The sequence below is a fragment of the Pogoniulus pusillus genome, chromosome 32, assembly GCF_015220805.1.
Source record: "Pogoniulus pusillus isolate bPogPus1 chromosome 32, bPogPus1.pri, whole genome shotgun sequence".
NCBI classification, from domain to species: domain Eukaryota; kingdom Metazoa; phylum Chordata; class Aves; order Piciformes; family Lybiidae; genus Pogoniulus; species Pogoniulus pusillus.
The window spans coordinates 7,244,722-7,272,115 of NC_087295.1; the positions used below are offsets into that span (position 1 = coordinate 7,244,722).

Sequence of the window (27,394 nt, forward strand, 5' to 3'; positions counted from 1 at the left end):
CTCTTTAGGTCCTGTCACTCATCCCACTCTTATGAAACCCATGGCACTGGTTTTGAGCTCTTGTTCACATGTTGTTTTCCTGCTGTGCTGTCAAAGCAGAGTTGTTTTCCTCCCATGCAAGGTGAGTCAGGTGCTTTCTGCTTGAGCAGTGCTGGAAGATCTGGAAATGGGCTGCAATCTGCATGGACAATGGGGAAATTCTTATTTCTGTAGTGAGGAAACAATAGCCTTTGAGAAAAAATGGAATTTTGGTCAGTATATATACATATCATAGAATCAGAGAATGCATTGAGTTGGAAGGAACCTTTAAAGGTCATCTAGTTCAACCCTCCTGCAGAGAGCAGGGACATCCCTGACTAACATTTGCCTCCCAAACAACAACATATATATATATATATATATATATATATATATATATATATATATATATTTAGTTAAGTATATTTTCATAGATGAATTGTCTGTACTTATTAAATATCCCTGTTGTTCAAGTTAGTCACCAGAAAATACTCCTTGGGGAAAAGGTTGATAAAAGATCAGCACCCAGTTTCACACAGAAATTAATGGTTAGCAGCACTCCATCAGCTTTATACAGGTATGTGTGTTTGAAAGCAATGTGTACTCCTTTAAGGAAAATCCAGCATGAACATACATCATTAGTGTAGTACAGCATGTCTAGTATTTGTTGGTTATGGGTGGGGTATTTTCATTCTAGAATAAGTTCTGTGTAGCAAAATTGGCAGGAAAACTGTGCTATACACTTGACTAGATCTTGGAGCCAGAATGTACAAGCTCACTTTCAGTGGTAACCTTATAAAGCAGTGCTTTTAAGTGAGGGAGCAGTACTTAACACAGCCTTTATGACATCCTGTGCTGTGATTCTGCATTGCTGGTTGAGTTAGGGTTTTGTCTGCACTACTCCATCTTTTTGTCATCTGGCTGCTTCATTTGCCTTCTATGGCAACCTTGTTGTAGGGAAGCAAATGTATTCTGTACAGACTGCAAAACAACTAATGTTTTCTTCACATCATCCTCTGTTTAATCCCTTACAGAATAAAAACTTCCCATGAGCTTTGTATGTTCATCCTTCTGAGGGCTTGGCTTGTCTGATATTTTACAATAGCCTTCTAGAAAGGTCTTTCATGGGGCGAGTGTAAAAGATTTATTCAGCACACACCTTTTATAAGGGTGGAGTCATGCTGTGGAATTCTGATCAAACTGCTTGGTTTATGTATATTCAGTGGCCTTGGAAACAAAAATATAACAGCAGTTGTAAACTTTTGTTCTTTTATTTTTTCTGGGAATGTAGGCTACGAAGACATTTGATTTGTGTCTTATGGATGAGCTACTTTATTCCTAGGACCACAGTTTGAAGTTAAGTTAGGAGATACATATACACACACACATGAAACAGGATAAGCTTATATATATGTGTGTGTGTGTGTGTATATATAATATATATATTTATTATCTGTATTAATATGTAAATACATATTTAGGATTTAGATATTATCTATCCAGATGAGAGTAAGTCAGAGGAAGTTATTAAGGGTGGTTAGAGCTATGCTAGGATCTACACCTGTAGATGTACATATATATGTATATTTAGCAATAATCAACACTTATATCAATATTGTCACCATCATTATCAAATTTACCCTTTTTCACTCAATCAAAAGTGTACAGAGTAAGTAAATCTCATTACACTTACTGTGTAAATGAGGAAGCTAAGACAGAAATGAAATCACTTGTCCAAAGTCAGCCACTAGGCTACTGAAAGTCCTGTAGGAGTACCCCAAGAAATCACTGCCTTGCTATATAGGTTTCTCCATTCGGCAGCACTGCCTATCCTTTGGTAAGGTCAGATGTATGACACTTACAGAATAAATTGTATTCCTTGGGCTTATTAAAGGGATTGTTTAGGTAAAGGTATTTGTTGATTGCTGAAGGTGTGTTCCAGTAAGAACATTTTCAAATACAGTTAAGCTTTCACCATAAGGACATCCATTGGAATGGGCTCCTGGAGAGATGCAGCTTCCATCCATGGAAGCTTTCAAAAACTGGTTCCATAAAGCCCCAAGTAACCCATTCTGATCTCATAGGTGAACCTGCAGGAGGATTGAGACTTCCTGGAGTTTCTTCCAACCTTGCTTACTCAATGGTCCTGTGATCAGAGTTGCAAAAAAATTGAAATGTCCTACTCTCTTCAAATCTGCGGCTGGGTGGAACAACAGGAGACGAGAATAATCACTGCAGAGCAAGCTCTGTGATTATCCTGGGTTTACCATTTAACAGGGAAGGCAATGCCAGCAGCAAGAGGTAATGGCAGAGGGGTGTTTTACAAATTGGTAATGAGTGGCAAGGGGAGCAAAATGCTGTGCACCATCACAGAAGTTTTCTTAGGAGGGAAAGCAAATCAGGCAGGAATATAGGATGAATGGAGTAAAGGAGATAAGAAAGATAAGAATACAAAAGATTCTCCCCACCCTTCTGCAGTATAAGGAGGGTCACCATATATGTTGTATATAACCCCCCAAACATTTGGTGATTCTCTTTAACCACAGTGACGTCTGTTATGGCTCTGCCTGAAAACATAGAACAACTGTGGGCTGAGAAAAACTGCCTAAAACTCTTCAAGATTGTTTTTAAAGTAAAGTTTTAGCCTTTACTGTTTCCATGACAATGCTTCAGTAATACATTTTTGAATGGAGACTTTATAGGGAACAAACGGGAAATAAGAATGTGACTGCAGCCCTTTGGAAGAAAGGTGTAATAAAGATCAGGAGTTACTTGAGGTGTGAGCCAAACCCGGCTCCAGCATAGTTGTGATTTAGTTGTGCGTCTTGGCTCAGCACACGCTGGTGTGAAAGCCATTAGTTGTGCAGAGGTGGATGTTGCAGACCTGCTGTGCTTCTGTGCCGTGGGATGTGATGCTGCAGCTTGTGTGTGACAGAGCTTGGGATTCTGATAGCTTTAAACTGCAGGTATGGAAGTGTGGCAGAGCAGAGAGTGCTGCAAATAATGGTATCACAGGTTGTCTGGGGCTGCCTGCCTGCCTGCCCGCCCTGGATTCAGCCTGCAGCAAGATGCTCCAACATGCTTTGCTACAGAGTTGTGCTGGTTTGGTGTCAGGGTTCATCTGTAGCAGTTTGTCACTTAATGTGTGCAGTTGTGTACAAACAGAATCCTTTCCTGGGGTGAGATTCTTGCAATTCCAAAATTCTTTTGTCTCAGCAGAAGAAGGAGCCACCTTCCTCTTCTACTTCCATGACCCCTGTCCCTCCCAATAAACTCTATTCCACAAGCTGAAACTGCTGAAGTGTTTCACTTGGGTTCTACTTTTCCCATTGCATAGAATAGTTTGCCATAAAATAGAATGGAAACTAAAATGAAAGTTTGTTTCAAAACTCTGAGAAAAAGTTGAATGCTTTTCAATTGCTTCAACTTTTTAATTTCAATTTTTATTTTAAGCTATTCTTGTTCTTTGAGATTCTGTGTTGTGTTGAGTTTTGTTGTTGACTAATAAGCATTTTTTTAAGGAAATAAATACAGTCCTAGGAGTCCCCTGGTGGTTCTGCTTTTGAATGTATGCATCTGATGACAGCTACTGTACCCCTAAGCACATGTGCAGAAGTAGGGAATAAAGAAGGATTAGCAAAAAAATACAACCCCATGTCATCAATGTAGCTCCTGAAAGTGCTATTGAAAAAAAAAAAAGCAAAAGCAAAGTTCAGCTGCTTTTTACCAGTATGCATTTTACTCTCAGCTTTATATCTTGCACTTTGCAATACATATCTTACATGTTCAGAAGAGTTTGGGTGTTCAGTTTAAGTACCATTTTACAAGTGTAACTGTTCGTTTCTAGCTTGCTGCATTTCAAATGGCATAAGTATAAAGCTCTGCTAATATAGATCTGACCTGAATAGTTGTGGTAAGTGTTAGTGGAGGAGAAAGAAGGTAGAGCTTGAAAGCGTATGTCATTAAAACAAACAAAAGCTGAAAAATCAACAAACCCCAAGCAACTGACAGAAGGTGTCCATGTTGGTTCACTGGGATTCAACCAGATGCTCCCACTTTGGGGTGAGAGGAAGTTCAGTTCCCAAGCAGCTTTAAGTCCTTGACTTCCCTGAACAACAACAGCAAATTTTCTGCACAGTATGTTGTTTTAATGGCGAGAACTACTGTCTTCTAGGGACTGAGGTGAGAATACCACAGGCTTTCCACTAGAGACATAGGGCTGGACATCAGCTTTTCCATCAGTTAGGGGTGACTGTACAAAGCTGCAGCCTAAGAAATGACTGTTCTCAAAGCAGTTATCTTGTTTCTTTGTGTAGCTTGTCCCATTTCCCCCAAAATACCTGCTTATTTCCAGTAGACTTTCTTTTCTTGTTCCTGATAGCCTGCCCCTTTTCTTACATATGTTTTCCCAGTTTCTTTTTTTTCCCCCTTTTGGACTGTATCATGTTTTAAAATCCATTTAAGTTGCATTAATTTTCTCTTTGCTGTCATTTTCCATAATTTTATCAGATTTTGTACAAAAGTGCAAGGCCTTCAGCTGCTGACCTGGCGGAAAATGCAAAGATGTGGATGAGCCAAACATCATTAAAGTCCTTCTGTCTAAAATTAAAGAGTCCCATGCAAGTTTTGTACTCTCATAAATAAAATAGAACCTGTCAGGTCGAAAAAAAAATGCATGTAGGCTTCATCCGGACTATGCAGCCCGGTGCAATTTATTAAAGATACTGTATTGCAAGATGAAATAAAACATAAACAGGAACTTTGTATTTATCTGATAGAGTTGCATGACTTGGGTGTTTTAGGAACAGTGACATTTTCAGCCAGTCAAGCCAATCGTGTTGTCCAGTGACATCTATATAGTTGCAGGAGACAAGAGAATGAGTTTCAAAGGCACAGAAAGGGCAGAAGCTTGGGTATAAAAACACTCAATTCAAACCAGAACATGTATCGGAGAGTATAGAAACTATACTGTTTAAACAGGAAGGGAAAAGAGCCAAAGCTAAACATGTATCAGGCTCTTCAGAGAGTAATATTTTGTGGAAGAACATTATATCACTGTACTGTAAAATCCTAAAGACTGCAGAGGGGTCATCCAGGTCCTTGGAACTGTATTCACATCAGAGCATAGGATAATTCTGTTCACTGGAAGTGTTGCTAAGTCCTTTCTCTAAAATGGTTATGCAAAACATTAAAGCTCACAGTTCTGGTACTACAGAGGAGTGACTACTGCAGGGGATTTTTTATTGTCTCTGTAAAGGAACATGCTTTCCTTAAAATACATCTCCTTATCTACTTGTATTCCTAATATTTAGGTAAATCTGTACTTCATAAACAAATGATTTAACCTGAAGCTGAAATGCCATTGTCACACTCCTGATTGAATCGATTTAGACAGGCAATCAAGTCTGACCTTTTAATCTTAGAGCCAGGTTTACGTTCTACCAGGAGACGTGTATACAGTGGTGAAATCATTCATGATATTCTTCTCAGCCTCATGGGAAGAGTATGCATATAGGTTTCCAGTCCATGTTGAAGTCATAAATAGTATTTTGTGACACAGGAAGGAATCCATAAAATGATGTAGATATTTTTGTGATGTGCTAAAAGTGTGCATCAAAGCTGGTTTGTTATTTAATGTGACCAGATAAACTTGGTAAGTATGTGTCATCATTTGGTCCAATAGCCTAATTGTATCCAAAAAAGCATTTGAGTCTTCACACCAGTTTTGACAGCTGCACAAAAGACACTATCTTGGAAGTATTTATTAAGATTTGGGAATACCTACAAATCCAGAAGTAACTCAAGATGTGAAATGGTTGGGAGTCTGTGGCAGTTCTGGATCTTGCTTATGAGTTGTGTTGTGTTCTGGTTGTGTGACTTACTGGGCATCTGACCCATAGTGAATGAACTGGTTTGTTTTTCAGAGAAAATAATGAGAAAAGAATGTGTAAAGAGTGTTTCAAACTTGAATTTGTGTGTCTAGGCTTTTGTTTATTTAAGAACTGTAATATTTTACTCTGCCAGATTTTATTTGATCTAATTTACTACTGGATTTTCTCCAGTGATACAAGAACTGGCCTAAAAGAAGGCTTGCCTTTTCTTGAAACATAGTCATGAGACTATTTTGTAACCATCATTTTACTGGGAACCATGGAAGCAGCATGTGTGTGTGAAGCCAATGGAATTATGTACAGGAAAGATCCATGCACACAGATACATTTTGCTAGTAAATTTTGCTAGTCTGTGACTTTCTGTATTCATTGCAGACTACAGCTGCATACCATTGGTTTGCTTTATATCAAGCAACTCACACTTATGTGTATCCTAGGGAAAAAAAAACCCAAACATTCATCACAGCATTCTGTAATGGTTGGAGCCCAGGTAGATTGAAGCAGCCTGAAAGGAGGTGTTTAAAAGGAGGCTGGATGAGGCACTTAGTGCCATGGCTTAGTTAATTAGAAGGGTTAGTTGATAGGTTGGACTCGATGAGCCTAGAGGGCTCTTCCAACCTGGTTAGTTCTGTGATTCTGTGAAAGTGAGCTGGTACTTCTTTCATGTATAAAGATGATCAGATGATCCAGCTCTATACCACTCCCTGCTGAAGTCAGTCTTTCCTATTTTTGACTGCAGCTTAACATGATAAGCCTTTTGAATGCTGAAGGGTAGTTATTATATTGAGAACAAAGTGTAATGGAATACAATCAAATGAAACAGCTTGTAGCTCTTAATTTACTAAGATTTAAACTGTCCCAATATGAAACACACACAAATGTGTTGTAAATTCAGGATAATTTGAATTGTGAAATTAATCCAAGCCAGGAACAGTTGACTCAAATGTTTCTTGTAATTAATGCAAGCAAGACACTGTTAATTAAAAAAAAAAAAAAAGAAAAAAAAAGGAAAAAAGGAATAATAAAAAAAGAGAACTTCTGCACGCCCCCTAATCCTCCTTTATATGATGAGAATGCACAACATTTTCCTTTGACCATTGTTCTTGTGTGTCTTTTGTGGTGTTTTCTTCCAGTTGACAAATAGGGCACTTGGGTTGACAGATTTTTAATAACCTTCCCATCTCACACAAAACTCATATCACATGGAGACATGGGAAAAGATGATCTTTGCAATTGCTTCACAGGCAAGGCTTGGCTATACTTAAAAGTGTTGCTGGCATAGTTATGTTGGTTAGATGTGTGGGAAAAATCACAGTTCAGCTGATGTAGCCATGTTGGCAGCAGCTCTGCTCTAAAGAGCTGTACTGGAATTGGGGTTACTTTCCTGGCATGCAACTATATCAGGAGCTAAGACAGCCTCTACCAGCAAGATGACTTGTCTGACAGCAGCTGCTGTTTACCCACCAGGAGAATTGTCCCCATAGATCTGCCATAGCCCTGCTGTCTGGAAGGTCTTGGATTTGTTTCCTAAGTTGTTGGTGGAAGTAAAATGTTATGATATGCTTGGCTTGCTTGGCTTTTGAGGAAGACCAGAACAGAATGATGATCAGGTGTGCTTTTAGGGGTTGTTGTTGGTTTATAGTGTGGCAGTTCCAGATGCTCCTCCCCTTTGTGGGTAACAGACAGTACCTACCCTAAGGGGACATGGATTCACAGTCTAAAAATGAGCAAGATCCTGCTTTCCAAAAAAGAAACATTCTGTCTAATGAGACCTTTAATTATCCTAGGATACAGCTAGTTTCTTAAATACTTACTGAGTGGAAGCTTTCTTTTAAGTTGCATATTCTTGAACAAAACTGAAAGTATTAGCAGAAACATTTAAAAATAATTTTGAAGTGAGTTTTCTTTTGGATTTTTCTTGACATCTTGACCACTAAGTGTTCATAGCTCCATTTATCATAATAAAAAAGGACTAATTCTAGCCTTTCCCACCAGTTTGGATTACCACATAAGCTGCTGGTTGTGCTTGTTAAAAAAAAACAACCAAAAAGACTGTACAAAGTTTATCCTGCAGCAGATGAGAGAAGCTGTGTTAGATTAGAATTTTATTGTGTAGCTGCTGATCAGCTGTTTGTTTAAAAATCTTTTGTTTAACATAGCTTGAAAGAGTGGTTGAGATAACAAAGGAAATAACAAAAACGTTAAGAATAAAATGTTAACACCTTACTGATGGTTCATGTAAAGAAAAGCAGAAAGGGACAAGAAAATTCACCCTTCAATCACTTTTTTGTCAGGTTAGGTCAGTTATTGCCATCCAACAGTTATTAGCACTGCAGGTTAACAACAAATAAATTTTTAAAATTATGTCTTTTTCTTTTTTTTTTTTTCTTTCCCAAGGAAGATTCCTAAGTAGTGAGATGAAATGAGTCCCTGTGGCTGTTGGTATCCTGACAGTAGGGTGGCCAAGGAGAAGAGATTTATAGCTCCGTCCTAAAAGAGCTGGGCAGACTGTAGCAAATCTGTGTGGGAAAGACTTACTTTTCTGAAGTCTCCTCTGTAGACAGAAAGCAGACTTTAATTTCAATGCTAGAATTTGCTTTCTTCATGAATAGTTACTTTAAAAAAAATTGTATTTCATATTACACATTATTGAATGCAAACCAATATGAACCCATTCTTTTGTGTAGTAAAAAGGAAGATGCAGGTGAAATAAGTCCACTTTTTAGATTACAACCTCAAATTAATTCTGATTAGAAAGTCTGTTTTGTCATGAAGAATGCAAATACAGTAGAATTTAGTTATGTAGATTCTTTTTGACCTTGGTCTCTTCCTCTGACATTACTAATCTATAGGCTTAGCTACTTAAAGGTAATACACCTACTCCATGGAGCAGTAATACTCTTTTCTCTGTTGGATGCTAAGCCTTTTATGTTAAACATTTGGAATGGAGAGCAATATAATGAGAGCAAGCAATAAAAGTTATTGACAAGTGGACAAAAATGTAAAAAGCAAGATATTTATCATGTCTTAATATTCTTTATAGAAGTTTAGATCTTTCCTTTTGCCATCTTAGGTGTTTGAATGATTCTAGTCATGTGCAGGACTGTGACCTTACAGATGGTCAGAAAACATTAATGGAATCAAGTGGAAGTACAAACTAGAACACAACATGAGGAGATATTTCTTTGTGGTGAGGGTGACAGAGCACTGGAACAGCCTGCCTAGGGAGGTTGTGGAGTCTCCTTCTCTGAAGACTTTCAAAACCTGCCTAGATGCATTCCTAGGTGATCCTGCTTTGGCAGTGGGGTTGGGCTGGATGATCTATAGATGTCCCTTCCAACCCCCAACAATTCTGTGAGACCAGGCATGCTTGAAGGAGGAAGTTGTAGCAAAGAAGTCCCACTTCAGGCTTATTTAATAAAAGCTAACAGTTTTGTTCAAATTCCTCTGAAAAAGGTGGATTTCTAGAACTTACTGTAATGTAGAGTTTCTCACTAATAATGGAAGAGTGTTCATCAACTTCACAATTTTGTTTTTCATGCACCTATATTTTTCTATGTCCAGTATGGTGATAAGAAAATATGAAACTGAGGAAACAAGGAGCTTGTGACAATTTGGTTTGTTTCATTAAATGGTGTCTTTTTATTGTTTGTTGACTATAGTCAAGTCAAGTCAGTTTGCAATGACTGAGGAGAATGTGTTGCAGAATTCCAGTTGTGTAGTCTGAAAAAATGAGAACAACAGAGTGGCTCGGCAATGCTGCTGAAGGTTCTTCCCAGATATCTCTTTCTGTTTCCATTTGAAAATAATTTAGAATGTGTTTGGGGAATCATAGTATTGCATCCTTTAATTATAAGCATGCCATCTGATGCAGACATGGGTAAATGGCATGAAGAACCCTCCCCCTTCTTTGTTTTGAACCCATTATCATTCCATGAGAAACAGCTACTGATTCGTGCAACCTTGAATGATATCATAGCATATGTGGTAAACAGCTCGATTGGGATGATGTGCTACTTTGTGGCATCACTCAGGGCTGTATCACTGCATGTAAACACTTGAAAGAAAAGACCAAGAAAATTCACAAAAGGCAAGATTAAAACACAGCTATTGTTCTCTGGCTCACGATCATAAAAGGAAGGAAATTCATAGTTAAGCATCCAAACCTCAAGTATCTGGGCACAGTGCAGTGCCAGCCTTAATTTTACGTAACCATACCCTGTTATGAGTAGACATTGGTGGTTTGATCCTGAGTGATGAGTTACATTGCTCTTAGCAACTGAAACCAGAGAAATAATTTTACTTTAATGCTTGCTTTTGTTTGGAGAATAGACCTTTTGGAACAGTTGTAATAGTTTTCTTTATCTTTTCTTGTTGTTTTAATGAAAGAAAAAAAAAATCCCTAATGCATATTATTTTTTCACCCAAAAGTTATCCTTAAAGTTCTGCTATGCAGCATTCTGTTAAAATGGAAAAGGGAAATTGTGAGAAGTCAGTGTCATGCTGGGACTTCAGGAATCTTGAGAAATTTGTGCTAAGTTATAATGTTTCTAGAAGCTTGAACAACAAAAACAATTCAGAAAAAATCAAAACCCCAAACCACTGAACTGGTGAAGGAAATAGTTAATAGTGCTCTTAACCCTGAATAATGAAAGTAGTACAGAGATTATAAAGGATCTGGAACTAACTGTGTTTCTGTCCTACTTTTCTTCAAAAGTTCTGTTTCTCCTTTGGTTCTTAGAAATTGTAATGAAGGTAGCAGAGACTGTGCTTTATGGGTTACCAGACTGTGCATGCAAAAATGCAGAGGAGAACTGGCAAGGACATTAAACCTTATCTTGACATTTTAGCCTAAGGACATTGCTTCAAGAATGCCAAAGGGGAGGATCAGCAATTTTTTGGCAAACTTCAGTTATGTCAGGGAAGTGCCTTCAACACCTTAAAAACCAGAGATGAACAGTCTGGTGTGATGAGGCTGACTTGAGAGAAGGATGTTTGGAGTTTTCTCTGAGGTATTTTGATCCTTTCACTGGTAGGAAAAAAACCTTGACAGTGTCCAAGTCACTTGCACCCTTTCTGTCTTTATCTATGTTTTGGAGTGATGCAGTGCACAGGAGCTTGGAGATGAAGAGACAAAGGACTACAATGATGTGGCTTTTTTTGCAACAGATGGAGCTCTAGTCAGTTTTGAATGGTAGTTTAAATTTTCCCTTGAATAGGAATTGCTAAAGGTATGGGAAATTCGCATTGCTGCTAAAGTAGTCTCTTGGGTCTTGCAGTGAAATGGAAAGGTCTCTGACCCACAGTCTGAAAAATTACAGCCCATGAGACAAGAGAGCTGAAGTGTTTGGTGATAAATCTTTTGCTCTTCAGTATAACTGAGCATATTGCTAAAAAAGATTTACACATGAAAAAGCCAAGTCCCAGAAACAGAGGGAAAAAGAAAATGGCTTTGTGAATATGAATGATAGTGCTGACCTGAACAGCATGGGTAATAACTGTGTGGAATGATAGTACCATGGTAGACCCAAAGTGCACTTCAGCCAGCAAGATGTTGCTTCAGAGAATTGCTGGATGCTTCACAGTTGGGATTTGGCAGTCCATTCTCTGCTTTAGTTTTCCTGTAATCTCTTTAGTGAAGCACTGCCTCCTAACAAAGGAAAACCACCCCCCTTTCCCATCCTAGCACCCATTCTTAGGTTCTTCTCTGGAGTGAGTGCTGAGGAGGTCAACAAAGCTGGTGAAGGGCCTAGAGAATACATCTTATGAAGAGAGACTGAAGGAACTGGGACTGTTTAGTTTGGAAAAAGAGGAGGCAGAGGGGAGACCTCATTGCTGTCTACAACTACCTGAAAGGATGTTGTAGAGAGGTTGGTGTTGGTCTCTTGTGACAGTCAGTGGTAGAACAAGAGGGAATGGCCTCAAACAGCAACTGGGTAGGTTTAGACTGAATATTAGGAATTATTTTTTTTCACAGCAAGAGTGGTCAGGCATTGGAATGGGCTGCCCAGGGAGGTGTTTGAGTCACCAACCCTGGATGTGTTTAAAGGTCACTTAGATGTGGTGCTTGAGGATATGGTTTAGAGGTGATGGTTGAACTTGATGATCCCAGGAGTCTTTCACAGCTTGAATGGTTCTATGAATCTGATTCACACATGACCTTTTGATTTCCCCTCTCTATCTACAAGACTGCAAGTTCCAGGGCTAGGGATTTCTGTCTCATTTTCTGATGCAATCTTTTCCATTCCTATTATCCTCTTTTCTGTTGCTGTGACAGATTGTATCTTTATTCAGCTGCTCTGTGCACCAGGGTTTTGGGGAAGTTGAGGTTGTTTGGCATAGTTGCTGTAAACAGCTTTTAGCATGGAGTACCTGTTTGTAAATCTACATGCCGGTCAGAGCAGAGCACTGTGTCTATGCTGGCATTGGGTTAAGCACAGAAAACTCCCTTGGTACTTCACTCAGCTCCCATCACTCTATGGATCTTTCTGCAGTGTATTGTGGGAGAACTTTTCATCCACAGGCCACCGTACAAAAATGTTTTAAACTCAACTAAAAGACTTCCGTGGCTTTTCTTCCAGCCAGTAGCAAGGCATGAATCCAACTCCAGATGATGATGTTTTCCATCTGTTGGCATGAATGCAACTCTCATTTTGGGAAGAGCAGAAAATCGTGGGCATGAAATGCAGTGCAGAAGCATTTCAAGGGTAGCTCATTGTGCTAGAAAGTCAGCCAGGAGTATGTAGATAAGGAGACAGCTGGTGCAGGTTGAATAACTGCAGAATCCTCATGTACCTTCTTCCACATCCAGAATGGCTTATCCAGTATGGAGGGCATCCTCTTAGACCTTTGTATAGAGCTTGCTGTGCCTGTACATAACTAAGATTTGCAGGTCAATATCTAAGCTTGCCAATATCTAAGCTTGCTGCTGTCTTTTACTGCTGCTTTACAGTGATCAGTTTTTTTGACCAGTCTTTAAACCAGAGTGTAAAATTCTGTATTGTAGTGACTGCTTCAAAGACAGGAGGCTGAAAAATGTTCATTTCCCTTAATTAACATCTGTTTGGTTGTTGGTTTGGTTTTTTTTTTTGAAAGTGCAAGATGTCTGTTGAAGCCACAAATTTGACCAGCTTTCATCCAGAAAGGGTAATACTTGCCTGCCAGGCAAGCTGAGGTCATCAAGATAAAAGGTCCATGAATGGGGATGTGGGGCAAGAATGTGTGACACAGAGATATCTGGAGATCCTATCTTTCAAATGATTTTAAAATTTAAACAGCAGTTAACTTTATTTCTGCCTCAAATGTGGAGACAGTTACTGTTACGATTGTTTAATGGACCAAGACCATTCTCAGCCACCCTGCCTCAAAAAGAAGCAAAATACAAGAACACCTAACAGCAGAACATTTCTTTGTGTTCTTAGCAGTATGTAATTACATCCTGTTGTTACGATTTAGCCAACTGAGACAGAATGGCATGGCCAGTAAAGCTTTTGGACAACAGAGTCCTGATGGTGTCTACTTGCTTTAGAAACACTCGAGCATTGTGATGTACCTGAGGCAGGGCAATGATGGGTTTCATTAGGAGTAGATTTGTGCCTGTTTGTGACTATGTCCATATTGAAAAATAAGCAATGTCAGAGCTTGTGTTTTATTTCAGTCTAGGTGCCAGCTGGGCTAAGAAATGTCATTTTGTCCAGGTTTATGATTAGAGCCACCTTTAGCTCCACAAGGATAATACAGTTGCTCCTGTGTTCCTGTTTTGAGACTTGCTAGACGACAAAGGCACAAGCATTCAAAGTCTTCTCCAAAAGGACAATCTTTGTTCTTCCACTGCACTATTGACACCTTATGTTGCATTTTTGGAGCTTTGGTTCCTCAGCTCTTTTCCATAAACCTTATCTTCATCTGTTTTAGCTAGCAGGGTATGGAAGAGTGTGACCAGCTTGTAGAGATCATTCCTCAATGACAATGCAGGTACTTTGTTTTCACTTGGGAAGTTTAAAGAAATTTGTTGTTAGAGAGTTCTGCAGCTGTGCAGGAATAACAAACTGCACCAGTACAGGTTAGGAAGTGAACTGCTAGAGAGCAGCCTTGTGGAGAAGGACCTGGGAGTCATGGTGGACAAATTATCCATGGGACAGCAATGTGCCCTTGTGGCCAATAAGGCCATTGGGATCCTGGAATGCATGCTTCTTAGAGTTTGTCCAGCAGATTGAGGGAGGTTCTCCTCCCTCTCTACTCTGTTCTGGTGAGGCCCCACCTAGAATATTGGTATCTAGTTCTGGGCCACTCAGTTCAAGAGGGACAGGGATCTACTTGACAGAGTCTAATGGGGGGTACAAGGATGATTAAGGAACTGGAGCACTGCCTTATGAGGAAAGGCTGAGAGACCTGGGGTGTTTTAGTATGGAGAGAAGACTAAGAAGGGATCTAATATATGTATATAAATATCTGAGGGCTGGGTATCAAGAGGAAGGAGAAGTCTCTGCTCTGTGACAGGACAAGGGGCAATGGATGGAAACTGCAGCACAGGAAGTTCCACCTCAACGTGAGGAGGAGCTTCTTTACTGTAAGGTTCAGAGCACTGGAACAGGCTCCCCAGAGAGACACTGAAGTCTCCATCTCTGAGACTTTCAAGACCCATCTGGATGCATTCCTGTGTGATCTGCACTAGATGATAGGGTCCTGCTCTGGCACAGAACTTGGACTCGATCTCCAAAAGTCCCTTCCAACCACTAACATCCTGTGATCCTGTCACACTAGTCAGAATAGATTACATGTTTTTGCTTTGATGACTTACCATGGAATTCTGTGATCTACCTGTTCATGGTTTTCAGGCTCCTGATGTGCTCATCATGGTGAGTGCCTCATTTTCCATAAAGCTTTCGGTGGGTTAAAACGTTCTCTAAATGCTAATACCTATAACAATCACACCTCAAGTCTTTGCTGCCACTAATTCTGCAGCTATTGCTACTATTTCTAGCAGGAGGAGAACTGTTGGGTACTTGAAAACACAACACTAACTTTCAAAACAACAGTTGATCAGCTGAAGTTGTCCTAGATTGAGAGTTCACTCTAAAACACTGCACAATTTTTTCTCCCTTTTTTGCCACCTACATTCTTTCATTCTCCTTCTGAAATATCCAGGTCTAACTCTTAAATTAGCTGTCATGTTTAGAATGAGGTCATCCTCTTTAAATCAGGTATCCACTTGTTTCTGTGGATTTAGTGAGATTAGGACTTTTTGCATCTGTCATTATTGAAGTTGACACCGATCCATATCCACAAAATACTTCTTTGCCAAACCTCCATCTCGGACATCTGGCTGCGGACACTTGTGTGGGAAATGTAGCCTGTGGAGCAGTTAGCAGCATGACTGACAGCTGCTGTTGATGGGGTTCACACGTAGTCCCAGCTCTTTTTTCCTTCCCTTTCTTCTGCAGAGAGGTTTTTGGATAGGACAGTTGTTCAGGAAGATGTTCACGTCTTCTTTTACTATTTGCTGATTGATCCTTGGTACATAATAACAGTCATCTTAAAAATGCTTTTTTGTCCTTTTTTCCTGACATGCCTGTTTCTGACCCACCTCACATATGGCCTTTGTTTTAACACAGATTTGTGACATAACAGCTCTCTAGTGTTCAAGTTTACATTCTACTAAACAGTCATCATCATTGAATCATCATAGAGTAGTTTGAGTTGGAAGAGACCTCAAAGATCATCAAGTTCCAATCCCCTCAGCATGCACTGGAACACCTCCTAGTAGACCAAATTGCTCAAAGCCTCATCCAGCCTGGTCTTAAACACTACCAAAGAAAGGGAAGATCTATCTGTGGCTCCTAAAGATGTCTTTCTGCAAACCATATTTTTGTAGGTGGTATTTTAAAAGTGTTAATATAATAATGATCAGTGGAAATGTTGATTCATTTCTCCTATTTGTCTAAGTTCATGATTCTTGATGTCAACAGCAGATGAACATCATGGAGTTTTCAGAAACATCCAAGTAGGAGATGACTGCTGCTGTACAAAGAAATTTCTGCTGCTGTCCGAATAAGTATTTGGCCATTGGAATGGCCAGGGAGGTGATGGAGTCACCATGCCTGGAAGTGTTTAAAGAGACTTGATGTGGATCATGGTTTAGTTGATTAGATGATGTTGGGTGATAGGTGGGACTTGATGATCTCCAAGGTCTTTTCCAACCTGATCAATTCTGTGATTCTGTGGTATCATTGAAAGGCCTAGAGTGCCAGCATGGGTACTATTAGCAGTGTATGACTTGTGTGTTGCATTTAGCAAACACTTGTGGCCATTTAACAAGGGCTGTTGGGAAGATGAGGCTCAGCTCATGGTCTGCATCTGAAAAACCAGGACAAATATGAAGTCAGCCTGAGTTAGCCTCAGCGCTCATGCAGTTTGCTGTAGAGGAACACAAATTGTCTAGATTAAGACATGTAAAGCGCTCACACTACACAATCATGTGCCACCAGAGACTTTCTGGTAGTTTCCCTGTTGTTTTTAAGACCAATAATATTTTGAGTGAGCTCTAAACCTATTGTGAGGTGATGGAGGGAAAGGCCATCCTCTTGTTTCATACATTTGAAAACCAAGGTTTTCTTTGTATGTGAAAAGAATATGAACCTTATTCTTCAGGACTTCCATTTTTGTTTGGAAGCTGCAGTCCAGTGGACACTTGTTTCAGTTGATTTTATGTTCTTTATGGCAGCTTAAGGTTGCTTTGTTTGCTCACTTGGCATATTTTGACTTGTGCAGGTTTTGAAATGAAGATGACAAATCAGGTAGCTGGAGAAATCTATTCTCCTTCTGAAATGTTTCAGGCCTCAGATTGTAACTTGATGTGAAAATTGATGTGCCTTCCTGCATAATTTTCACTAGCAATCTTTCCCACACAGGAGCACAGCTTTGTCTATGTCTAATAAAATGCCCAAGCTTTGTTAACTGTGACAGGAAACGTATACTGGAAGGAAATTAAGTGTAGCAGCATCCCACTGTTGCTGAAAGCTGTCACTGTTTGTCTTAATTGATATAACCATTTAAATGCATGTTGTTACTCCTCCCTATCTATTATTTTTTGATACCATTATAAAGGAAGCTGTAAACCATCCTAATGCTTTCATCAGCACCCTGACAAAGAGAAGTGCTCTTACAAATCTATGTATGTCTTCTCCCTCTGTGCTCCTGCTTCTCCCCAAGTTAGGCAATCAGCTTCATATAATCGAGGGACAAAGACCTTGTTTCTATAAAAGGTCATTTCATAGCCAACTTCAGGGGACAGTGGGCAGGCAGCACTTCAGGCTGTTATCAGGAGTGCAAGAACAGGCCAAGCTGCTGCCAGCAGCCCATTTTTAGTCCTTCCCAACACAATGGCAGGTCTGTGTGCTGGGCTTGCTGCTTCCTATTTGATGCCAGCCCCAGTGTCACCACAAGGCCATTTGGATCATTAGGAGACCAGCCCTTTGACTTTGGCCGCTCAACAAAGAGGGAGGCGAGAGCATGATGAAGGGCAGGTGCCAGGCTGCTCCTCCAGCCTTGCTGGTGCCATCTCTCAGCTATCATCAGACCAGACCCTTCAGTAGTTGGGATCATTTCTGTCACAAGGATCACCTGCTCTTTATGAGATACTCTTGCTGGAGGTCTTTGCTGTTAGCATTTCGACTGCAATGTGGCTGTGCTGTGGTATATGGATGGCAGAAGCTGGAAAGCTTTGTGCTTACTTGACTGCGTGCGACTGACATCTACTTGAACTGCAGTGCTGTGTGTACTTGGTTTAGTTTCTGTAAATTATTTATTATGAAAATATGTAAAGCAGTCTGGGCTTTTTGAAGAGACTCTAGTGGAAGCAGTGCATGCTCATGAGAGTGATTGGCATTGGAATGGGCTGCCCAGGGAGGTGATGGAGGCACCGTCCCTTGAGATCTTCAAGAAAAGACTGGATGAGGCACTCGATGCCATGGTCTAGTTGACTGGATAGGGTTGGGTGATAGGTTGGACTGGATGATCTTGGAGGTCTCTTCCAACCTGGTTGATTCTATGATTCTATGCTTGTCAGTTGTCCAAGGCACAGTGATGCTAGACACTCTTATGAAATGTCTCTCTGTAGCCTTCCTGCAGGATCCCTTGATATACTGGAAGGCAGCTGCAAGAATCAGGTGTGTTAAAGGATGCCATAGTATACCTGTGAGTGGAAACTAAGGGCATGTTCCATTTGAATCTGCAAGGGGGAATCGCAGAATGTTAGGGGCTAGAAGGGACCTCGGAAGTTGATCCAGCCCAATGCCTCTGCCAGAGCTGAATCACCTAGACAAGATCATACAGGAATGTGTCCAGGCAGGTCTTGAATATCTCCAGAGAGGGAGACTGGGAAGCAAGGATTTTCTACTTCTGCTTTTGTGTCATCCTATTCCCTTCTGCCACCATTTTACTGATGTAGTTATGTCATCAGACTTTGGAGCATTGAGGGGTTCAAGGAGGTGATTTTCATCTTTATTATGAACCAAAATATTAGCTACTGCCACGCAGATTTCCTCAGATCTTCTCAGTAGGTAATTTGACTTGCTAGTTGCTAGACTGAAAAATCAGTTGAAGGTCAGCCAGTAGAGCTTTAAGCTGGCAAAAGATGTAATATTTTTATTTCCAATTGTATTGTTTTTCAGACTTTAACAATTGGAATAATGCTAAACTTGAGATGGCTAAAAATTGTAATGTCGTATTGTATTTCAGTATTTCTCTGATACTATATTTTAGTATTTCTCAAACTAATGGAGAACAATCAAAAAAAAAGAATAGTAGAGTAAAGCAGAAGTCTGATTTTTATATTTTTCAGGAAACTTCATAGCAATTTCCAGTAAAGTGAAGAGGAAAGGGACTTCTGACATTTTTAGCCACATACAGGTGTTCCACTTATGAAGCCTTTAAAAACAAGTTATTACTATTTTAAATAGATCTCACTATCATTGCTCCTATGGCCTAGCAATGAGTTTTCTTGGCATCAGTTTAGAATTTTAAATAGATTGCATCCTGGATGTCTGGCCAGTTCTTTAATCCTCGATTAGAGATAGTGTTAGTGTTTTAAACCAAAACAAAATACATGTGATAGACCTTAATGTATCTGACTTAAAACCACAAATGAAGGATACAGAAGAGTCAAAGTTGCAATATTTGAAATCCAGCCTTAGTTCACTATACTCTATCTACCAAATCGTACATAGGGTCACATACTGTTTGAGAGAGAGATTAATTAAAAGACTTCTCCAAACATAGAGTCATAAAATTGTCAGGGCTGCAAGGGACCTCAAGGATCACCTAGTTCCAGCCCCCCTGCCATGGGCAGGGACACTTCACACCAAATTGTGCTGCTCAGAGCCACATCCAGCCTGGCCTAAAAAACCATGGGCAGAATAGAGTGGAGTTTCTCCCACCTTTGTCCCTTTTATGGCTGAATGGCAGATATTGAATGTGCATGCTGCTTATTTTAAGTTGCCAAGTGCCAAACTGTTAAACGCAGCCAATTTTGCACCCCTGTACTTGCTATTTCCTCATTGGTGTTTTTGCTGATTTTTGTCAGTGATAATCACAGAATGTTAGGGGCTGGAAGGGACCTTGACAGATCATCTAGTCCGACCCTCCTGCCAGAGCAGGATCACCTGTACCAGATCTCACAGGAATGCATCCAGGCAGGTCTTAAATATCTCCAGAGGGAGACTTCAGAGCTCCCCTGGACAGCCTGTTCCAGTATTCTGTCACCCTCACAGTGAAAAAACTTTCTCATGTTTACATGGAATTTTCTATTCCTCAGCTTCCACCCACTGCTCCTTCTCCTGTTGCTGGGCATCACTGAGAAGGGCCTGGCTCCATGCTCTTGGCACTCACCCTTTACCTATTTATAAACATCAGTGAGGTCACCTCGCAATCTCCTCTGCTCCAAGCTCAAGAGCCCCAGCTCCATCAGTCTCTCCTCATAAGAAAGATGTTCCACTCCTTTAATCATTTCTGTGGCTTTGTGTTGAAACCTTTCAGGCAGTTCCCTGGGGTCCTTCTTGAACTGAGGGGCCCAGAACTGGACACAGTATTCCAAATGCAGCTTCGCTAGGGCAGAGTAGAGTGGGAGGAGAATCTCTCTTGACCTACTAACCACAGCCCTGCTAATACACCCCAGAACAGCATTGGCCTTCTTGGCCAGCAGAGCACATTGCTCTTGCTCCTCTCTGTTGGTTGGTAGTCAGAGAAACTCTCAAATTATTCAGCTTGGCTTTTTGAAGAGCCTTCTTTATAGCAGGACATTAAGTTATTAGGACCTTTAGGTTAATAGCACTGCCTGCCTAGACTGAGATCTTGTTTGCCTGCTCTGGGTTATCTGCCTGCATCTCCGAATGCCAGCCTGATTGGTTTAGTATGCATTAGCAGAAAGGCAGTCAGCATTACCAAGCTCACCTTTGGAAACTGTACAACTGCATCAAAGAGTAGAGAGGGGAAAAGGACAGAACTAATGACACAAATCCTGCTCTGATGATTTCTACTGAAGAACAAAACTGGGACCTCATGGAGAAATAAATTGTGAATAGCACTCTGAAAACTTCATACTGAGTGCTCAGTTTTTCCAGACAGCTATATCTCATGATTTTTTGGAAGGTGTGAAAACTTTGTCATTTCTGCCTCAGTAAATGCCTGGAGGCTTGTATCAGGATCAGACTCTGGTTGTGTGTGGTGTTGTTGAAAATAAATATTTTCATTGCATTCTTTTACTCGAGAAGTGAAACAAAAAAACAATGCTCACCATCCCAAAATTGGAAGAAATTGTGTGAACTATTTGTGTGAGAAGGAAAAAGGCTCAGGAAATATAGCTTAGATTCAGGCTTTTGAGAGATTATTATAAATGTTGAGAAAAATATTGTTTAAATAAAAATAGCTCTGCAGTGCCTTTTAAAATCAGTGAGAGTCTATTTTAATTCCCATATAAGTAGTAACTGGCTGCTGTCTGTATATATACTTAAATGTTGCTTGCTGTATAAGACCTTGTTTGCTTAATTTCAGCCTAACTGAGTTTTTATGGCTGTGCTATAAACCTCTTGAAAATAGTGGCTTAAATGGAAATGCTGACACAATGTTAATTACACTGGCTCCAGTGTGATACTGTGATTAAAGTTTATTTATTTTGTGTGTGCATGTCTGTGTGTGTGTAATTTCATTGTTGAAAAACTAATGGAAAACTAATGTGGCAATGGAGAATGTGATCCTGTGCCTGATATTTTAATTTTCAACAGCAAGGGGCAGTTTTAATGTTAGCTTACACTATCAGAGAATTTATTTTTAATTGAGGTATAGTTTAGGCATTTAAAATTTGAGAAATTTGGGCAAGTGACAAGTTTCCCACTTTAAAGCTGTTCACTGCTCTTGCAGCAGTTTTTAAGTGGCTTTTTGAGTGGCAAGGTTAGACCTACATTGCATTCACATTAGAAAACAAAGGAAGTGGTGCAATTTCCTTGCACCATATATCTTTTTGAGACGATTGGGAGAAAAGGCTCATTTCTGAAAACAAGGGGATGCAATCCAAAATCAACGTTAATTGAGCTACGGAATACAAAGTGACAGCTATAAAAGTCTTCTTGCTAAGTAGTGTGCCCAGCTGATACTTCAGAGCACATTTAGTGATTCTCATCTGCTGTGCTTCTGGACTAGCTGGCAAAATAGGGTTTTTTTGCACTCAACCATCCATAGGACTTGAAGGCCAATCAGAAAAAAATGTCTAATGGATCATGGATTCTGTAGGAATCTGAGTGATCTCCCTGGTTGCTAGTCTGTGGTGTGCTTTCCTTGACATCAGTGCCAGTGTTCTGCCTCATCTCAGAGGCCAAGGTAATCATTTCCACTCTCACCATAAACACCTTTCCCCACAAGCTCATGGCTTACAGTCAAACTTTCCTTCTCTGCAAGAGAATTAGTGCAGATTTTCTTAATAATGATCTGTCTGGTAGACTGATAGCTATGAAGCTGCAGGATTGTACATTGTGCAACATGGCAGTGAAGAGATGGTTACAAGCAGTGCAGGCTGGAAAGACAAGAGGGGAAAAAGTGAAATCTTTGTGTGGAATGCCCTTCTTCATTTTGCTCAGTAGGAACATTCAGCATACATTAATCCAGTCGATGAAATTTACATTTTTGTATTTTTACTGTTTGCTTTCACTGGAAGAGAGTGCAAAGTAGGCAAATAGTTTCAAAGTGTGTGGTCTTTATGATTTATTTGTATTGCTCAGAACAACCACTGAACCCAACTTCTTGGTCTTGTTCCCATTTGTTAGAGTAATTAAATACTAAGTTGTTATGAAAGGATTGTACCCTTCCCATGAAAGAAGAAAGAACGTGGCTTCTCCGCGGTTCTGTGCCATGGCGGATGTTTTATTCAGACTGATGTGTAAAGGTAGAGCGAGGATGTGCCAAGTTTATCCCATCTGGAAGGAATGTAACTGGTCTGGATCTGAAGCAAAACCAAAGATCTCCTACTCTTTAATATATTATATGAGAACCAGAGTTTGATAGGAGAAGGGAGCCTGTGTATTGGTCAGTCAAATCCTGAGTACATCACCTTCTCAATTGCAGCCTTTAGTCTACAATAAGACTGGAGGCTGCTTGCCCTTAAGTGACCTTTGCAATTAATTGAACACCGTACTAGAAACTTCAAAGTCATCATACCAGACACTTCAAAGTGTAACTGAAGACAAATTATGCAATAAATAAAATTTAACATTCTAATTTTAGTCTGGTTTCAAGCCTGCAAGAGCAGAGCTTTTCTCTTTGACTACACCCATTAACACCAGGGAATTACTTCAAGTGTGCAAATAGAGACCCGTGGGTGGTCGTGTGGTGTTTGGGTAATGATAGGCCGATGCTGGGAGTGAGGCAAGAGACTGCTGCCAAGAAGGCAAACGGCATTCTGGCTTGTGTCAGGAATAGTGTGGCCAGCAGGACCAGGGAAGTCATTCTTCCCTTGTACTCAGAGCTGGTTAGGCCACACTTTGAGTACTGTGTCCACTTGTGGACCCCTCAATTTAAGAAAGATGTTGAGATATGTCCAGTGAAGGGCAAGGAGGCTGGTGAGGGGTTTGGAGCACAGCCCTGTGAGGAGCACCTGAGGAAACTGGGGTTTAGCCTGGAGAAGAGGAGCATCAGGGGAGACCTTATTGCTCTCTACAGCCACCTGAAAGGAGATTGTGGCCAAGTGGGGATTATCTCTTCTCCCAGGCAACCAGTGCAAGAATGGGAAGACACAGTCTCAAGCTGTGCCAAGGGAAGTTTGGGATGGATGTTCTGAAGAAGTTCTTAGTAGAAAGAGTGATTGACATTGGAATGGGCTGCCCAGGGAGGTAGTGGAGTCACTGTCACTGGAAGTGTTTAAAAAGAGACTGGATGTGATGCTTGGTGCCATGGTTTAGTTGATTAGATACTGTTGGGTGATAGGTTGGACTTGATGACCTCAGAAGTTTTTTTCCAATCTGATTAATTCTGTGATTCTGAGAATGAGAAGGTGGAAGGGAGATCAAAAGGTGGCATGTGAAAATGACTCTCTCTTGAAAAACTGGTGCTGATAATCTTTCAAAGCTGCCTTAAACAAACTATCAAAATTCTGATTTAGCTTTTTCTTATTTTATGTTTACACACTTTTCTGGTGGGTTCTGTACTGTCCCAGACTGGACATAAAGCTTTTTGCTTATAAGCCAGCCTTGGGAAGGAGCTCAAAGGAGCTTGGTGAGAGCACTCCCTGATTGTCAGTAACTTTTGAGACTAGACCACAAAGTGCCCTCATTGTACCTTTCCTCAGCAGTGTTGGTTCAGATTTTAGATTTCTGAGGTGAAACCTGTCTGACCTGTCATGCTCTTCACAAGTGGCATTGTTGGGGGTTCACTGGGCCAGTACTATTTAACATAGGCATTAGTGACCTGGCTGATGGACAAACTGCACCCTCAGCAAGTCTGCAGAGTATACCAAGCTGGGAATAGTGACTGATTCACCAGGGCTTTGTGCCATACAGAGGGACCTTGATAGGCTGGAGAAATGGGCCAACAGGAACCTAATGAAATTCAATGAAGGGAAACACAAATTCCTGCCCATGGTAGGGAATAACCTCATGCATTGCTATGGACTGGGGACTGTCTGACTGGAGAGCAGCTTTGTAGAAAAAAGCCTGGAGGTTCTGGTGGACAAAAAATGGAACTTGAATCAGTAGTGTGCCTCTGTAACAAAGACAGCATCCTGCTCTCTACTAGGAAGAGCATTGCCAGCAGGTTGAGGGAGGAGATTCTTCCCCTTTGCTCAGCACCAGTGAGGATGAATAACCATTAGATGCAGTTATGGCACCACAACTGCATCCACTTCTGGGGTTTGTGGGTCAAGAATGTGCTCATACTGGAGCAGATACAGTGAAAGGCCATGAAAGTAATGAAGGGCTTGGAGCATCTCATGTGGAGAGGCTGAGAGAGCTGGGACTGTTTATCCTGGAGAAGATGTTATGAATGTGTATTAATACCTGATGGAGAGTGTAAAGCATCACCAGACACAGCAGCAGATGTGCTGGCTGTTTTGATTTCCATGTTTTGGATTCAGATACTGAAAACTGACCTGGACTTTTGATCATTTTATAGGAATTGGCACATCTTTTAATTTTAATTTTGAAGTTTTGTTGTGGAATCAACGTGCAAATTGAAACATATGTAAAGATATTTCTGCATAACTGATGATTGCCATAGCATATATAAGCTTAAAATTCATAAAGCAGACAATAAATGCAATTGATTGGTGGTTCTTTTATTAACGCTGTGAAAGCTGGCAGATTTTGAAAGGCTGTTGACTTGAAGCAGTGCAAAGACAGGTTTGTTGGCCTGATATTGTCTCAGCAGATCTTTGACTTCTCTGATGATAAGCTAAGGTTAAGTTTGGCCTCTGCCTTTATTGTGTAGTCTATATAGCATTTTTGGAGAATACTTGTAAGTCACTTAGAACATGTTTCTGAAGGTAGATTGAGTTTATGTTCCATGTGTTTAAGGAGGTTGAAATGTTTCAGTACACAAAATATCTCAGGTATACACAGTGATAAAACTCAGAAATGTGCTGAGTCTTAGTGAGATCCTGTAATATCCATCAGTCAGTGTGAGGTGTTGATGTATGCACCCTGGACCTTGAGAGTTGGTGTTGAACATCCATATGTTGGTGTCGTGTACTGTGTATCATTCAGTGTGAATGCACAGATTGTCTTCACAAGCTTTTTACATCGTGCTGGAAAGCTGTGCTTCTGGATGCTTCACAGTCTGCCTTTGCCTTTTCTGTGAATAAGATCTGGACTATTTTTTTCTCTTTTGGCCTGTTTTTAATTTTGTTTGTTTGTTGTCTTCCCTAAGTGGTGTTTTGTTGCTCAGGATACCGCATGGGAGCAACAGGTTAAATCATGCTTGTGCCCTCAAGAATCTTATCAGAAAGCCTCATTCTTCAGAGAAAGGGGAAGGGAAAAAAGACTTTTGCCATGTGTTTGTGGTGCCTTTTATTGCACTAATGTGAAGTGATTCGATGTGATGGACAGCAGTTTATCAAAACAAAATCTCATTAAAATCTGACTGCACTTTGCCCTTACTCTCCTTTGCATAATAAGATTGTGCAGCTTTCTGTGAGCAGACAGTAACCTGTGGTAACCTGTAGTGTGCGTACATTTATGGGTGATGAATAAAACCATTGTTATCACCCTTAAATGTTGGCATCAATATTGTGGCAATAACATTTGGAAGTTTCTGCTTTATCAGCAGCAATGACTGGCAAATAATCAGCTGTTTTGTAAGGGGAAGATTAAAATAGCAGCCGAAGACATTTGAGTTAAGCTTCATGGAAAAAGACACTGCTGCATTTATGATGATACCATTTTTGTTAGGGAGGGATGACATGATTGTTGTTTTAGCTTTATAGACATACAGTGCAATTAAGAATAATCAGTTTTCCCACACATTCCTCAAAGCAACTGAAGCACACATGCTAACAACCAGACCCTTAAATTTGGAGTGACTTCCGCTGCTGCCTGGGCAGCCCACGGGTACAGATGCGCGTTTCACAGTGGCATGCAGCTATTGTGGGACCCTACTCTTCCTGCAGAGAGGCGAGTTGCAAAACAACTGCCTGATAAATAGTAAACTCTTCAAGATTTGCCCATACTACCAATTCAAACCTATTTTGGAGTGCAGAGGAAGGGGCTCTGTAGATATGAGATACTTTGCAGGGTTTGCAATCAGTAACAGGCATCTAGATTAGGAGTTTAAAAGAAAGTGTAAAATCATTTCTAATATGTGATTGCTGGAAGTAGTAGGTGGTCCCACCAATAAAAAATCTGATGTGTTACATATGCATGCACAGATACATCCAGTGTTTAACACAGTTTGTGTGAAATGTGTGTGGTTGGGTTTAGAATGCAGAGTACAAGCAAAGGCAGGTCAGGATTTGGGCAGGGTAAGTTTATAGTGACAGTTTTAGTTCATCACTGCTGCTACTAAAGCCATTTGAGGGAGAGCATCTTAGACCAGGCTCTGTCATGGTTGTTTTATAGAGAAACCTGCATAAACAGATATATCTAAAAAGTGTTTATGCCTTCATATACAACTTTTTTGCCATGCTCCTTGCTTTTCTCTGCATGAATAGGCACTACCTTTATATTATGCATGCTTCTAGACTGTTACTGTATTGGGGCCAAGTAGGTGGGACTTTTTTGCATGCCTGGGGCTAAATGTTTGCTGAATTTAATCTTTTCTTGCTAAGAATCTCACACTGAAGCTATTAATTAAATGTGTGAAAAGTAAATTGCAAAGTGTAGCACTGTCCAATATTATTTACTAGGAGATGAAAGAGAATGAGAGCAAACAAGTGATATCCTAACTGTGACACACAGTTACTTCAATTTCAGTGGACACAATTTTCCACATGAAATCTTAAAGCTTTTGAGTATACCAGATGGTAGAAGAGTCTTAGTGTGGATGTAGCTGAATCTGTTTGAGAGATTGCAAGTTGGAATAGTATATTGCTGTTTCTGGAGAAGAATGACCCACAGAGGCATGAGAAGACTTTTGGTTCTTAAAGTGTTTCTACACTAAGGTGTATATTTGTGTGTTATTTTGCCCAAATGTATGGTTAGAGTTCACACCTTTAGTTTAGGGCATGATGGCTCATAAAGAAAAAAAGAATTTCTGAGAGTGGAGGATGAGTTTTGCTCTCTACAAGAAAGTACCATAAGATCTCATCACCATCAGTCCACCAGCCTCTGCTGGCCTTTTGAACTGAAATAAAATTAATAGTGAAAGAATTTTCCCCAGATGCTTGCAAGAAGTGTGGTGGTATCACACGTGACTGAAACTGCAGTTACCCTTGTAGCAGGGAGAGGCAGAGAGGAAAGAGGAATCTCTTTGCCTTACCCAGTTTTAGAAGATGCCTTGACACAAGAGACAAG

At 40.3% G+C, this 27,394-nt stretch overlaps 1 protein-coding gene across 11 annotated transcripts in view; it reads left to right on the forward strand.

Moving 5' to 3' along the window:
* SUGCT (succinyl-CoA:glutarate-CoA transferase) overlaps positions 1–27,394 on the forward strand; it is a 334,539-nt gene that overhangs the window by 92,561 nt on the left and 214,584 nt on the right. The gene's annotated exons all lie outside the window — the stretch shown is intronic.